General features: G+C 39.2%; 1 protein-coding gene across 5 annotated transcripts in view; it reads right to left on the bottom strand.

Annotated features, from left to right (window-relative positions):
• The window catches only part of plxna2.S (plexin A2 S homeolog), a 207,578-nt gene that overhangs the window by 166,857 nt on the left and 25,567 nt on the right, over positions 1–15,154 (bottom strand). Inside the window, exon 1 of one of the 5 annotated variants that reach the window (XM_018249153.2) lies at positions 8,139–8,484. The exons of the other annotated variants lie outside the window; for them this stretch is intronic. The gene's annotated coding sequence lies outside the window, so the exon portion shown is untranslated. Of the gene's footprint in view, positions 1–8,138; positions 8,485–15,154 lie in introns of those variants that run through there. 5 annotated transcript variants of the gene reach the window in all.

Genomic DNA, 15,154 nt, shown 5'->3' with positions numbered 1-15,154 from the left:
GCCTCAAGAACAACAAAAATATGAGTCAAAAGAGATTTCTTTTATGTTTGTGTACCTATGGCTTGCGGGGGATGCGTGGATGCAACCAAATGGTTTTGATTGCCTATTGTGACACAGAAAAGGAAAACAGTACTTAAGGCAGATCCTGTATATGTGAGCAGGACATGTCGGCATTTTAATTGTGTACATTTTTCTGCAGTCTGCTCAGAATCTGTTGACAGTGAAGAGGAGGTTACAAAGAACCAAAACAGCAAAAATGTTTGCTGAAAATTAAATTTAAACCCAAAAATGAATCAGCTGCACTCATCTAAACTGTAATTTTATGTTTACCTGTGCTTTGGACAGCTTTTGCAGGACCTAAATTAAAGTGAAAATAAACTGGAAAGATACAACTTTTATAACGATGAAATTAATATACCTGTACATATTTTTTATTATCCTATATTAAAGAAATGATAAAGTCATCTGTTCAAAATAAAGCTGTTCCCAGCTAGCTGACAAGTGAAGTGGGCATTACCACCCAATTATTCACATAAGTAATTAAAATTCCAAAAGCCACATTTTCTTTTATATATGTAGTTTCTGTTTGGAATGAAACCCATTCACATCGTCATCAAATACATTTTTCCCTTGCCTTTCTAAAAAGAAAAACCTTGGCATTTGTCAGATGAGACAAGCTAACGGGCTTTGACTTTTTAAATTCTCCTCATATTATGATTGTTAGGAAGCTTTATTATTAAACATTTCTCAGAGCTATTCAAAAAAGGTTCACCATTCAGCATCAACCACAGCAGAGCTTACAATCCAATCACATTCACACAACATACACAGCCATGCACTAGAAATATTTTCGCCAAGAGCCAATTAACCGATTTGTACATATATATTTTCTTTTTAATCTTATTCACTAAATGGCAGAATACTGGAGTATTCAGGAACATTCATATAGCAAGGTAGCAAGGCTGGTTTAAGCAGAAAATTAAATATATATTATTATGGGTGCGATAGTCCATTGTATTTTTATATATGTAAGTAGGTGTGTAAAATCTTAAAATATAAATCAGGGGCACTCAAGAGACTTTACAAAAACAAATTTGTTGTGGGTGAATAGATCGATGGTTCTACACACAAAACCTTTCTTGACACATACAAGCAAAATGAAGTGCCGCATCTCCTATATACAGTTTGAGAGAATGGTACCAAAATGATCTCTTATGACATCACAATAGAGCCATAAAAACTTGTAAGTAATATGGGTGCCAAATAGTGGAATAGGCAACATATTGTGTCTGTAATGGCTAGCCATTGAAACCCAAGGAAGAAATCAAGACAGAATGGTGATGTGGTCGGCGAAATATCATTGGCAAATTATTCCGATTGGTAAAACTTTATATTTTAACCACTGGCAATTGGCTACCACAGGGCACATTGCCAGTGGCACTACCTTTAGTGTCCGAATAGCCTGACCCGTTCCCGTCCCCATCCGGCTTCCCCCCTACGTGTGGGGCAGGCACACGTCTATAAAACTGGAAGTCGTCAGTGTAAGGTTGACCCGCAAGTGGTGTGCCGAGGTCGGCCTAAACCCACCAGACCCCCGGGTATCGGACAGGTCTGCACATCTCATACCACCTTCCCGGCATTTTTTATACATACAGCTTATGGCTATCCATGCTGTATCTACTTTCCTTCTTTATCTTTTTCTTTCTTTTTTTTGGCACTTGTAACCTAAAAGATGTTGATAATTTTAGTGTTCTTCGTCAATTATTTTATGGTCCAGTATAGTGCTGGGTGGGGCCTATGTGCCTGATAGAGCCGGGGGGGGGGCTTATGTAGTTATATCGAACATTTATATATACTAATCACAAGTGGGTTGGATATGCTCCAACTCCTTGCCTTTTTAAAACAAGGTGAAGCAATTTAAACTGGCTTATTAATAGAACCGCTCACCCTATTACTGGGCAGGTCCAGGTGCAAATGCCCTGGACCTTTCGCTTAAACAATTGCTTTCACAGGCATTCATGTTCAGGTTACTCACCGCCCGAAGTCCCTGGCACTTTCACAGACCAGCAGAAGACGGTGGTTAAGAACACTCCTCCTAACACGATTCGTGTGGTGTCACACGTACTCATAGGCATTTAACATTTAACATACTCCTCCTGGGAGCGTAGCCAAACGATTAAGGGACAGGGACATGACTGAGGGATGAATCAGGGCCTTCACGGGGGTGTGGAATTGTGAGCATTGTAGTTGGCAGAGTGAGGGGAGTGGTAACAGAGGGTATAAGTATGCTAGGGCGTGGGGAAGAAGCAGCCATTTTTTGGAGACAGCTTCCCACCTCACTCCCTGTTAGTATGACGACTGAGGGTAGTAAGGGTATAATGTGTTTTATTGTCACAGCAATAGGGGGCGTGGTGGGCTGCACTATGAGCAGCTGAAAAGGGGAAAGAAAATGGAAGGGGTAGTTTAAGAGGGAGAGATAGGCATTTTGGGGCTAGGTCCAATTAGTTGCCAAAGTAAGTGGGCATGTTGGGAACTAGCCTCAGGTTTGGTAAGTGTACGATTGTTTAAGCATATGTAATGATGCAGCCAGCAATGGTTTATGTATATGTTGATGTATATATTTATGAATGGTTATTGATATTGTTATGGGTGGTTAATTATTTGGATGTTGAAGGTATTTATGGTAACATGTATAATAAATTAAGCTGCGGCCTTTCCACCCAGTTGTGGTGTCAGTGTCAATTATTTGGGATGAAGGGCCTGGGGTATTGAGGATCCATACATCATGTATATGAAACAATTCTCTGCTATGATCACAATACTAAACCGATGGGGCTGTGTGTCTGGGCTTTGTGTCTGTCAGATCCATAAACCTGTGGGTACATAATCTTTAAGTAACTTGTGACAAATTTAGCAGCATTTGAATTAGAACCTTTTAGCCTTTAAGGTGACTAGTTTTTTGAGGTGAAAATTGTAAATTTGAGTTTCTAAAGCTGGAACTGTTGAGATTCATTAAGCAATAAAAACTTGTTTAACAATGTTGCCATCTAAAAGCTAGCGAGTTCATTTAGAAGTCAATGGGACTTAAATATATGAAGGAAAAGAACCCAAGCAGAATAACTGTTAAGTTAATAACACATGTTTTGGTTCAAAATTTAAGCTATAATTTTCTGAACACACGTTTTTTAGTCAACTTCTCTGGTTTGCTGGAGAATGAAATTTCAAAAAACAGTGTGGAGTTTTTTTTTGACAAAAAATCTTGCCAGGATTAGTGTCAGCCCATGTCCTTGGTAATGAGATATGAGACAATTTATGTGCCGGGAATCTGTCCCATCGGTGCAATGTCTTTATGAGAACTGCCATCTGGGTTCCGCTCTTTGTGCCGGGGCTTAGTGCCCATCTGTGCTGGATGATACTCATTTGTTTCTATCTGCGGTCATACATGTGCTAACTAGAGATGGCGCGAACTGTTCGCCGGCGAACTTGTTCGCGCGAACATCGGGTGTTCGCGCTCGCCGGAAGTTCGCGAACGTCGCGCGACGTTCGCCATTTTGGGTTCGCCATTGTTGGCGCTTTTTTTTGCCCTCTCACCCCAGACCAGCAGGTACATGGCAGCCAATCAGGAAGCTCTCCCCTGGACCACTCCCCTTCCCTATAAAAACCGAAGCCCTGCAGCGTTTTTTCACTCTGCCTGTGTGTGCTGAAGAGATAGTGTAGGGAGAGAGCTGCTGCCTGTTAGTGATTTCAGGGACAGTTGAAAGTTTGCTGGCTAGTAATCGTTTTGATACTGCTCTGTTATTGGAGGGACAGAAGTCTGCAGGGGTTTGAGGGACATTTAAGCTTAGGTAGCTTTGCTGGCTAGTAATCTACCTTCTACTGCAGTGCTCTGTATGTAGCTGCAGTGGGCAGCTGTCCTGCTTCTGATCTCATCTGCTGACTGCTGCAATAACAGTAGTCCTTGTAAGGACTGCTTTTATTTATTCTTTTGTTGTTTTACTACTACTACTACTACTACTATAAGAGCCCAGTGCTATTAGTCTAGCAGTGTTGGGGAGTGGGACTGGTGTGCTAATCTGCTGCTCCTAGTAGTTCAGCAGCACCAACTTTAATTTTTTTTTTTTAATATTCATTTTTTTTTTATTTTACTTTTTTTTATTTTACTACCGCTGTAGTAGTGTATAAGTTGACCTTTTAGGCATTATTTGCCCTGTAGGCATTTTTTGCCCAGTGTGTTATTCAACCAACTGCCATCTAGCTGTGTGACCTTGTTCACATTCTGTCTAAATATCCATAATATTACCGTCTCCAGAAAAAACACCGGAGTGACTTTTTTCAAGCAGCCATAATATATTTTACGTAATCCGTATCCATCGCTGTATTAGTGTATAAATTGACCTTTTAGGCATTATTTGCCCTGTAGGCATTTTTTGCCCAGTGTGTTATTCAACCAACTGCCATCTAGCTGTGTGACCTTGTTCACATTCTGTCTAAATATCCATAATATTACCGTCTCCAGAAAAAACACCGGAGTGACTTTTTTCAAGCAGCCATAATATATTTTACGTAATCCGTATCCATCGCTGTATTAGTGTATAAATTGACCTTTTAGGCATTATTTGCCCTGTAGGCATTGTTTGCCCAGTTTTTTTGGCCGCAGCCACTGAAGCACAGAGGCCAGAAAAAATATGCCATATAAATGCTGAAAATAGTCATTTTTTGCCATACGTTGACTCAACGTATATGGCAAAAAATTACTATTTTCAGCATTTATATGGCATATTTTTTCTGGCAACTGTGCTTCAGTGGCTGCGACCAAAAAAACTGGGCAAACAATGCCTACAAGGTCAACGTATGGCAAAAAATGACTATTTTCAGCATTTATATGGCATATTTTTTCTGGCAACTGTGCTTCAGTGGCTGCAACCAAAAAAACTGGGCAAACAATGTCTACAAGGTCAACGTATGGCGAAAAATGACTATTTTCAGCATTTATATGGCATATTTTTTCTGGCAACTGTGCTTCAGTGGCTGCGTCCAAAAAAACTGGGCAAACAATGCCTACAAGGTCAACGTATGGCAGTTGTTTAAAGAGAACAGTAGATTACTAGCCAGCAAAGCTACCTAAGCTAAAATGTCCCTCAAATCCCTGCAGACTTCTGTCCCTCCAATACAGAGCAGTATCAAGCAGATTACTAGCCAGCAAACTTACTATCATCTGTCCCTGAAATCACTAACAGCTCTCCCCCTACACTATCTCTTCCAAGCACACACAGGCAGATTTTTCAGATACATTTTTGCCCTTGATCCCCCTCTGGCATGCCACTGTCCAGGTCGTTGCACCCTTTAAACAACTTTAAAATCATTTTTCTGGCCAGAAATGTCTTTTTTAGATGTTAAAGTTCGCCTTCCCATTGAAGTCTATGGGGTTCGCGAACCGTTCGCGAACCGCTCGCATTTTTGCGCAAGTTCGCGAATATGTTCGCGAACTTTTTTTCCGACGTTCGCTACATCCCTAGTGCTAACATTGCGTCTGCCTATACTCATGATCACTGAACTGGCCAGTCTGTGTAGTGGCATTTTGGACAAATCTCCAAGCTCTCCTCCCCTATAAAGGGGAACTTCATAATTCGTAGTGCTTTTCCTATAGGGCATTGCTACCTTATGCTGACTTTTACAGGTTGTGCTCTTACGCATCTGTCTTTAGTTAGCACTTTTCTTTAGATTTCCATGGCTAGCATTTACACACAATACTGTATGTTGCCTGGGGGCTTATCCCACGATTTGGAGGCTATCAGTATATACTTATTACATATATACTCACATGTTTTTGTTTATTATTATTATCTTGGAACACTTTATTGGTAATATTATATATATTATAATATATATCATACTCTCCTTTTACATATGTATGGCTTTTTCCATTAGGTGTGTGTGTGTGTGTGTGTGTGTATATGAAGGAACAAGATGTTCTGTTCTTAAATAGGGGATGGAGGCGGCTGAGATTTAAGAGCTGCTTACCAAATTACAAATACAATAACTCCACTTTGCAACCCACACAGTGAACAAACTATAAACACTTGATATGTGCTGTTAGACTTAAATAGGAAAGGGCTTTAGATGAAGAGGTGAGCCCGATATACATACAATTTAATAAGTCAATGACGTGGGACCCAATAAGATACATTTTGTAAGGCTTAGAGTCCAGCAATTTGAAATGATTACAGCTTAACTTTTTTTTTTATTGGTCTGGAATTTTTTAGGTGAATTTCCATTTGGCACAAGTGCTTATTTGGAGACTAATTGAGCAAAGGAGCTGTAATGTTTCAAAACGTATACAATATAAACAGAAAGTGCCTTTGCCACTTATTTGTTAAACCAGATGGAAAACAACTTAAACTGATTTTTGTAAACTGTAACTTAGTAGGGCTCATTTGCACCATGTGGTGCAGAATGCAAAGTATAAACTATGAGTACAATTTACCATTTTTCACTTTGGACTGTGCCCCACATTTAGCACCTATATGTGCAGGTCCATTGTGAAGCACAAAGACTTGCAGCTCACCCATGAATACAACAATGGCTGTGTTTAGCAGCAGTGTATTTATGAGGGACAAGCTGGGGACGGTATTAGCTTGTCCCCTTAGCTTGCACATCATTCAGATAAACAGGTGCACAAGGTGCTAAGGAGCCCATTACTTACAACATACCTATAGCAGGCATTAAGTATAGGGTTACCTTACATACCTCTGAGCTGCTTTCTGCGCCTTGCGCCAGATTTTTTCAATTCATTTTCCTATCTTTCAAGCAAAGTTTTGGATTAGGATGTCAAATTTTACACTTTGTGCTCCCCTTTCCCAAGATTTTCATGAATACACTTGCAGAGGAGTTATTGACTAGCACTGCAGTTTCCTTTCAAGCACTTGCTTCGTGTCCAGACATCATGTTTCACACTACAATTTCTAAATATTATCACAACCTTATAGGCCACTGAGAAACCACAAATGCTATGGAACCAAACTGGGGCCCTTGCTAAACTGCATCCACAAAGTTTGAGCTTGGAAGTAATTGAGTCACAGTTGTTATTATTTCATTACTTTTGTGGTCTTTAAAACCCACATCTTCTTGAAAACGTTACTGCCACTCATGGTAATTTCTTTTCCATTGGATGGATAGCCTTATAGATATTTTTCTATAAGTAAAACTGCATTACTGATATTGTGAAATGATTTTCAAATCCAACTATAGCTCATAGGCAGATATGTACCTCCTCCCTTTTTAAATGGAATTATATCCCACTAAATTAAAGTCTGTGATCTGAAAAGTGGAGCTTTCCTCAGCTCATAAACACTTTCTGCCAGAATGGGTGGGATGCATCCTATTAAATAATGAAAATAAACCAGAGGGAACATCTGGAAGCAGGCACAGTAAAAAATAGAAAGTTCTTGGTTCAAAAGAATGTGAAAGTCAACCACCCTAAGGTAATATCACATTGCAATTACAATTTTCCATAAGTCTTGTAGAAATAAATAAGTGTGACTAGATAATCCATCTCAGGGAAAAAAGGGGTCATTTCAGGGCGCATGTTTATTGGGAAGTGTGACCTTAGGGGTTTTTAAAACATTAGGACAATGCCTAATTGCTTGACAATGCTCTTGGGACAATACAAACCTACATTCGTTATAAGCCCAATAAAGGCAGCTGTAAATGATACAAAATATATATATATATATAAATAGTTGAATCAACCCATTTAATTCTGCTTCAGTATATAACAGTTGATGCCAGCAAATGGCAACTCAGCTACATTTTCCATTAGCCGAGAAAGTGCTGTGATAGAGAGGAACCCCCATCTACTGGTAAGCAGGGGGCTTTGCCGGTAATAGTCACAAATAATGGCAGAATCTCTTCCCAGAGAGACAGAAAGGCAGACTTCAAGGCCATATTCTTATTTGAATGTATAAAGACATTCAAATAAGAATATGGCCTTGAAGTCTGCTTTTCTTCGAGTTGTTGGAAAACATTTTATTTTAATTCAAGAACAGATTTTATGACATTTCCTTAAATGGAAAAGTATTTTTTTTATAATTTTAACAGATATCATAATTATATTCAGAAACCTAAAGAAAAAGACCAACCTCTGTATGTGTCTGTGGGCTTTGGGAAAGAACTTTTGAAGAAAAAGGCAGCCTGCCCCTTTGCTCTTGGTGTGTATAGAAGTACAGCCGTGCACACACTGAACAAGCAAATACTGTTTGATACTTGTTAAGATTCACTTCCCACCCCCTGATGTAAGATAAAACCCCAAAGAGTTTGATCTCTGGCTGCCCTGCATGGGAATCCTTGTCACTCTGCAGACACCCATTGTAATATCATAGCCAGCTGTCCCTCAGGTCCCTTTTTACAAGGGAGGGTGCCAGAGAATCAGTCATTTCTGACAGTAACTATCCCATTATTAGACAGCTGACACAACAGCAATGCACAAAGGTATTGAGAAACAGCTGGTACGACAGCATTCTCCTGTCAGGATAGGTAAAATATTGGACTTTCCACTGCAACTTTGTTGCTTTAAAAAATATACATATATTTTAAAACTTCTTTTGCAATTTTTTTTAAAAATATCAATGGTGGGTAAAAAATGAAGTGCTATTTTGAAAATTCTGCAAAATATTCTGCAAATACAAACTTCAACCCACAGAGTAAGCATCATCTACTAAAACAAAAAGAATTATATTATAAACATAGAAACACAATGTTATTTCCAGAAAGTTCCAGAATACTTTTTGATGTCTGTGTTTTTAAGTCCCACAGAGTGGAATTCAAATGCAAATTATTTGAAGTCAGGTGTTAATTACAGGGCTCCCTTGCGCCGGTTTCCATTGTAATCTGCAAAGGGCTCCTCATTCATAAAAGTGGAAGCAAGCAGCTTTGTGATAGTATTTAAATGCCGGCAATTTTGCACTTTTGCTTGTGTTCATCAAGGACTCCTGACTAATCATTGACATTCAACTGCAACAAATTAAATGCTGAATCAAACATTTTCCCTGAAGCCTTATTAAACAAGCTGATCACAAGACAAAAAACTTCAATACCAACTGTATATCCTGGAGAGACTTACAGTATAGTTTTGGGGTTGATTTTAATCATTCAGGCATTGTGTGTACGTGCAAAAACCCAAAATGCCTGCGACAATGGCATTTTTTAACACAGAAGCCATAAATCTTAACTGTTGCCCTCTGAAAACAACTGCATGGGAAACGGAGAAGGAAAATATTTGGGCAACCTTGGGAAAACAAGTCTCTAAAACAGGGGATTTTTAATGTGTTACAAGCAACCCGCCACATATTCTACAGTACTTTCCACAGATTGTACCTCATTTAAAACAGTATATAAGGTCATTCAGAAAACTTCACCCCCAAAATGAACATTTAAGCAGCAGATAGTTTATATCAAATTAAGTGGCATATTAAAGAATCTTACCAAACTCATATATATTTAAGTAAATATTACCCTTTTACATCTCTTGCCTTGAACCACCATTTTGTTATGGTCTCTGTGCTGCCTCAGAGATCACCTGACCAGAAATACTACAACTCTAACTGAAGAAGTGTGGAAGCAAAAGGCAGAAGTCTGTCTTTTAATTGGCTCATGTGACCTAACATGTTTGGTTTGTTTGTGGGCACCGTGAATCCTATGATCCCAGCGGGCGGCCCTTATTTTTTAAAATGTCAATTGTCTATTTATGATTACCCAATGGCACATACTACTAAAAAAGTATTTTATTATGAAGATGGATTATTTACATGAAGCAGGTTTTTACACATGAGCTGGTTTGTGCAATATATTTTTATAGAGACCTACATTGCTCGGGGGGTATAATTTTCCTTTAAGGGGGATATTTACCCACCCACACAACATAATGTAAAGATGCTGAGTGCGCCTCTACAGTTACTTTTCTAGATTTTATGATATTATCAGTAAATTCCATTGCTCAGTGCCCATATTTGGGGGTTATCAGACAAATTGGCCCAAATGACCATATAAACCCTCTTAATAGATATTACTGGTCCCCACAGCTAATTATTTTCCGGGCCTCCAAAATGTCTACTGGTTGACCTCCACCCCTGTACATTGAGCAATTCTGTATCTATTTTATAATTTAAGATGATTTTCAAACCCTTCGTCTTATCATACCATCCCAAATAAAGCTGGATAACTATAGTTTTGAGATTACATTTACATTTATTAACCATCAGCCATATACTGTCCAAGAGCTTTGGATCACTGTAGTAATAAAGAGCACTCATTATGACATTTCACGGCATTGCAATAAGTCCATTTATTGCCCATCTTGAAATCGAACTGGTATTATTACAATAACAAAACTGGCACTTAGCCTCTTTTCCGACCCCTTTAAAAGAACTACGGCAACCAGTGAATGGAGTACACGCCTCGGGAATGGATCTGAAAGGCTTCAATTAAGCTGAAAGGAGTTATCTGGTATTTAAATAATTATTGGATAGAAGGAATAATCGTGGGTCTCTGCTGATTTCTTTCTCTGTCTAATGGAGGCTATAAGATTATTATTCAAATGGCTTTGAGAATTCCATGTAAAAAAAAGAAAAACGCAGAGACTGGGAGAGCAGGCAGGGACAGATTATTTAACTGTCACCAGCAAGGCTGGGAGAAGCATTATTAGTCTTTGCTCATTCCAGCTGTCAGTCATTCGCACACGCAGCACATTATTAGCACAAATTTTATGCACAAGAAACAGAAAGAAAGAAAAAAAAACACAGAAAGAAAAAAAAAACAAGCTACCCCCTTTAGAAATGACAGGACCAAAGGAACAATTTATATGCCAATGAATGCCAGCTGCATTGGCTTTTATTATGAGAGCAATGTTGGATTTTTTTGGTTCCCTCCCTCCCTGTGCCCTCCTTCCTTTATTTTAAGCATGGAATATTTGGATTCTCTTTGCTAACAAACAACCCCATATACCAGGCTAGAATGTTTTCCTAGAAAGGTGATTTAATGCCAAATATATAAAAGCACATCAACAACCCAGTTCTGTATTCTAGATCCTAGGGGGCAGATTCCCTAAAGGGCGAAGTGACGAACGCTAGCGAAAATTTGCCAGTGTGACATCATTTCGTAAATACACTGATTCCCTAATGGCCGCAGGGGTCACTTCGCTAGCGAAGGAGATAGACACTAGCGTTGCTTCGAACTCTAACGCCAGGTGAATTTTCAAGATGCGGATTTTACTGAACATTACCAGACTTGCCTTCGCCACCTCAGACCAGGCGAAGTGCAATAGAGTAGATAGATAAAAAAAAAAGTCCCAAAAAAGGCTGTTGACTTTTCATTTTTTTCTGAGTGATAGCCTGCAAAAGCCCGTAATTTTTTTTTTGGGGTAACTGGGTTCCCCCCTACATTTCCTAACATATGGCACATAAACTATACACTGGGCTCATGTGTAGGGCATTTTATTTTATTAAGGTTCCCTGGGCGTGTGTAATGTAATGTATTTTCTGCTGCAACATATATGTCCATTCAACTTTCACTTCCCACAGTATGCAAATTAGCCAACTCTAGGGCAACTTCGCTCTGCTTGCCGAAGTAACGCTGGCGCAACTTCGCCAGTGTTCAGCGCTCTGGACGCAACTTCGCATTTTAGGGAATTAGCGTTGTCTTGGCGAATTAAGTCTGGCAAAGTGACATAAGATTGAGGAGGATGAAGCTTAATCTTATCAGTTTGCCAGGTCTAAGCTTGGAAAAATTGAGAAAATTTGCTTGGCGAAAGGGAGCGAAGTACTCTTTCACTAACTAATTGTCCTCTATGTCTGTTGGTAAATTGCCGATGTCCCCACGGATGACATTTCTGGCAGATTTTTGCTAGCCACGGCCACTTTGCCCTTTACTAAATCTGCCCCATTGTCTCACTAGAATTTTTCAGTTTGGACTGAAATGCTATGGGAATCATTCAAACAGACATGTGTGGCCATCTATCTACTATAAAGACACACGGTCCTTTATTTATTACTACAGGTATGGGATTTGTTATCCAGAAACCCATTATCCAGAAAGCTCAGAATTATGGAAAGGCCGTCTCCAAATAATGCAAATTACTATTTCCTGTAATAATAAAACAGTAACTTGTACTTGCTACAAACTCAGATATACTGTAAATAATCCTTATGAGAAGCAGCCTATTAAGTTTATTTAATAATTACATGATTTCCTAGTAGTCTTAAGGTATGAAGATCCATTATCCACAAAGCCCCAGGTCCCAAGCATTCTGGATAACAGGTCCCATACCTGTACTAATAAATAGCAATTTTCCCTCTGTTCTGAACTAGCTTCGTAGCTACACCAATAAAATTGAGACTTTTCTCTTTCACATGTTCTACATCTTGTTCTTACCCTGTAGTGTGAAAAGCGTTATGCTTTGTATATTTATACAGGTTTAACAAAAGAAATAAACACGTGAAGGGTTTCAGGCATGCAGAAAAAAAATCAGACAACTGAGACAAATTGCTCTAAGTTTGTAAGAATTCTCCCATGAAAACCAGTGTGATTAGCAAAGCAGCCTCTTAATTTTCAGGGTGACTCCATGCCAAAGACACAAGCTGCATGCAACTGCAGGGAAAGTAGCAAGAGGAGGGGGGGGGGAGAGTAAAATGACATAGCGCATTATGCTTTATTCACGCAAAAGCTACCATTAACAAACGCCTTCTCAGCCCTGCAAGAAGATTATTCCAAAAATAGATTCCCGATTACATCTTAACATTTACAAGTGGAAAGCAGTGGGAGAAATATTAGTGGTACAAATGCCATTTGTTTCCAGTCTATTAAAGCAACAGCCTTGGCAAAGCTTGAGATTAATTTAGATGCCAGAATTAAAATAGCACTAATGCCCTTTGCATATATTATTTCCCCCCCTTTGAATTTCCAAGATACTTGCACAACATCCTTAATGGACTATATAGTGGTTACAATAATCAGAAATTCAATTTTTTTTAATTGTGTGAAAAGTCTAATACAGTAATTGCATTTTTCTTGGGACTAATGCTTTTTCTTGGCACTGCACACGTAGCATCTGCTCTCACTGACAGCCCCTTCCCAGTTTTTATTAGTATGTTACAATACTAGTATTCATGCCATGCCCACTGGTTCAGAAACTTAACATTGGAGAAACTATGGGGTGCTTGCAAAGGCTTTGCCACACTTCACGCCACTTCGCCAGGCGTAAATTCGTTACCACTACGCTAATTCACTAAAATGCGAAGCTGCGTTAATTCTTTGGTGCGAGCATTTCATAGCGAACCTTCACTAAAGTTAATTTCTGCCTAGCGAAACTTCGTTAGTATACTTACGCTTAGGTCAATTTGAACAGGGTGGGTACATATAGGTCATATATATGTCTTTAGTAGAGATGTTGGTGCAAATGCTTGAAGTGGCCACTTATTATAACAAATGTCCAAGGAAGCAAAATAAAGACAAAAGAGATCCTCTAATGCCCTGGACATGAGCCCAAACTAAAATAAATTTGGCATGCCCCTCAAATGGTTAAAATTTGTTATAGTTTTTAAATACAACCCCGCTTTAAAATATGAAAAAACGCCAGCGTTTTTTATAATTATAATAACTTTCTGGCATACAGGATATGATGTTACTGATATAAGATTGAGGAAGATGTAGCTTCATCTTATCAGTTCACCTGGTCTTAGGTGGCGAAAAAAAAAATTTGCACTTTAGCAAATTTGCGGAGTAACGAACGTTCACCTTCCACCTGGCAATAGGGTGCCAAACTTCATTAGCAATGTATTCTTTCACTAGTGAATTGTCCTCTACACCTGTTAGTAAATTGGTGATGTCCCTGTGGGTTGGATTTCCGGCAAATTTTTACTAGCGACGGGCACTCGCCCTTTAGTAAATCTACCCCTATGATCGATAGACAACAGAGATAATACAAAATGTGCCAATGTACCCCAGCTCATCTGGCAGTCACACAGAAGATATTACAATAAATGATTTTCTCTAAAACAATAAATAAGTTCTCTTTCTTTCTAATTAGATCCCACTTCCAATATACCGGTACTTAAGGGCTCTTACACATGAGCGTTTTTGCCTGCGCGCCCCTGCGTTCTGTTTTTCGGCGTTCAGCCGCAGGGGAGCGCAGGAATAGACGCATCTAATTATTTCAAATGGGGCTGTACTCACACAGGCGCATGTAGGCGCCGAACGCAGGAAAAATGCAGCATGTTGCGTCTCAACCTGCGTTCGGCGCCTACATGCGCCTGTGTGAGTACAGCCCCATTTGAAATAATTAAATGCGTCTATTCCGAAAAACGGAACACAGGGGAGCGCAGGCAAAAACGCTCATGTGTAAGAGCCCTAACTCATACTTGATTTCCTCAACGAGTCACCAGCTTTTATTGGCCTATGTATGGCCACTGTTTGATTGGGTGCTGATATTTTAGTGGGTTCAATCTGCAAACCACTTCACGCATGTGTCCTTTTTAAAGGTATGTACCCAAAAGGCATTTTTACATGTCTGTTGTGCGGTGCACAATTTTGCTTTCTAAGCAGGTATTAATTGGTATCGTTCTTCTCTGTTGATCTGTACCCATGGGAGCAGACATCAAGGCTGAACAAGTACCACGTTCACTTTACTAATGAGTATGCAAGTAGCAAATGGAATTAAAAAATGGAAAAAAAAGAAGCCATTATCATGCAAATCTGAATCTAGTCGATAAAGTATTTGGATACTTGGATACCTTTCTGCTCAGGATATTTGTGTGCTTCCCTTGTGTCTGTTTGGTCCTGCATTCCAATTTCATAGAGGCAGACTGATTGGCTCCTGATAAAACTGACCCCATAGTGTGAATGCAAAAGGGAATAGTGTTGTAACTCTATGGGGAAATTTATTTATTTTACTGTATTTTAATGTTTTTAAGTGGTGTTAGTTAGCTTTCTTTATTTATTGCACTACAACTTTCATCATAAAGCCAAATGTCAATAGCCAAACGATTTCCCAGAATGCTCTAGGTTTGTAGTTCAACCACAGCTCTAAAGTGCAGCTGGCTAATACATTTTACAAATATATAACTTGGTATGCAAACTGTATTTAGCTCTAGGCCCCACCACTAAA

Source organism: Xenopus laevis, chromosome 2S (assembly GCF_017654675.1).
Source record: "Xenopus laevis strain J_2021 chromosome 2S, Xenopus_laevis_v10.1, whole genome shotgun sequence".
NCBI lineage: Eukaryota > Metazoa > Chordata > Amphibia > Anura > Pipidae > Xenopus > Xenopus laevis.
This window is presented reverse-complemented; position numbering and strand designations above follow the sequence as displayed.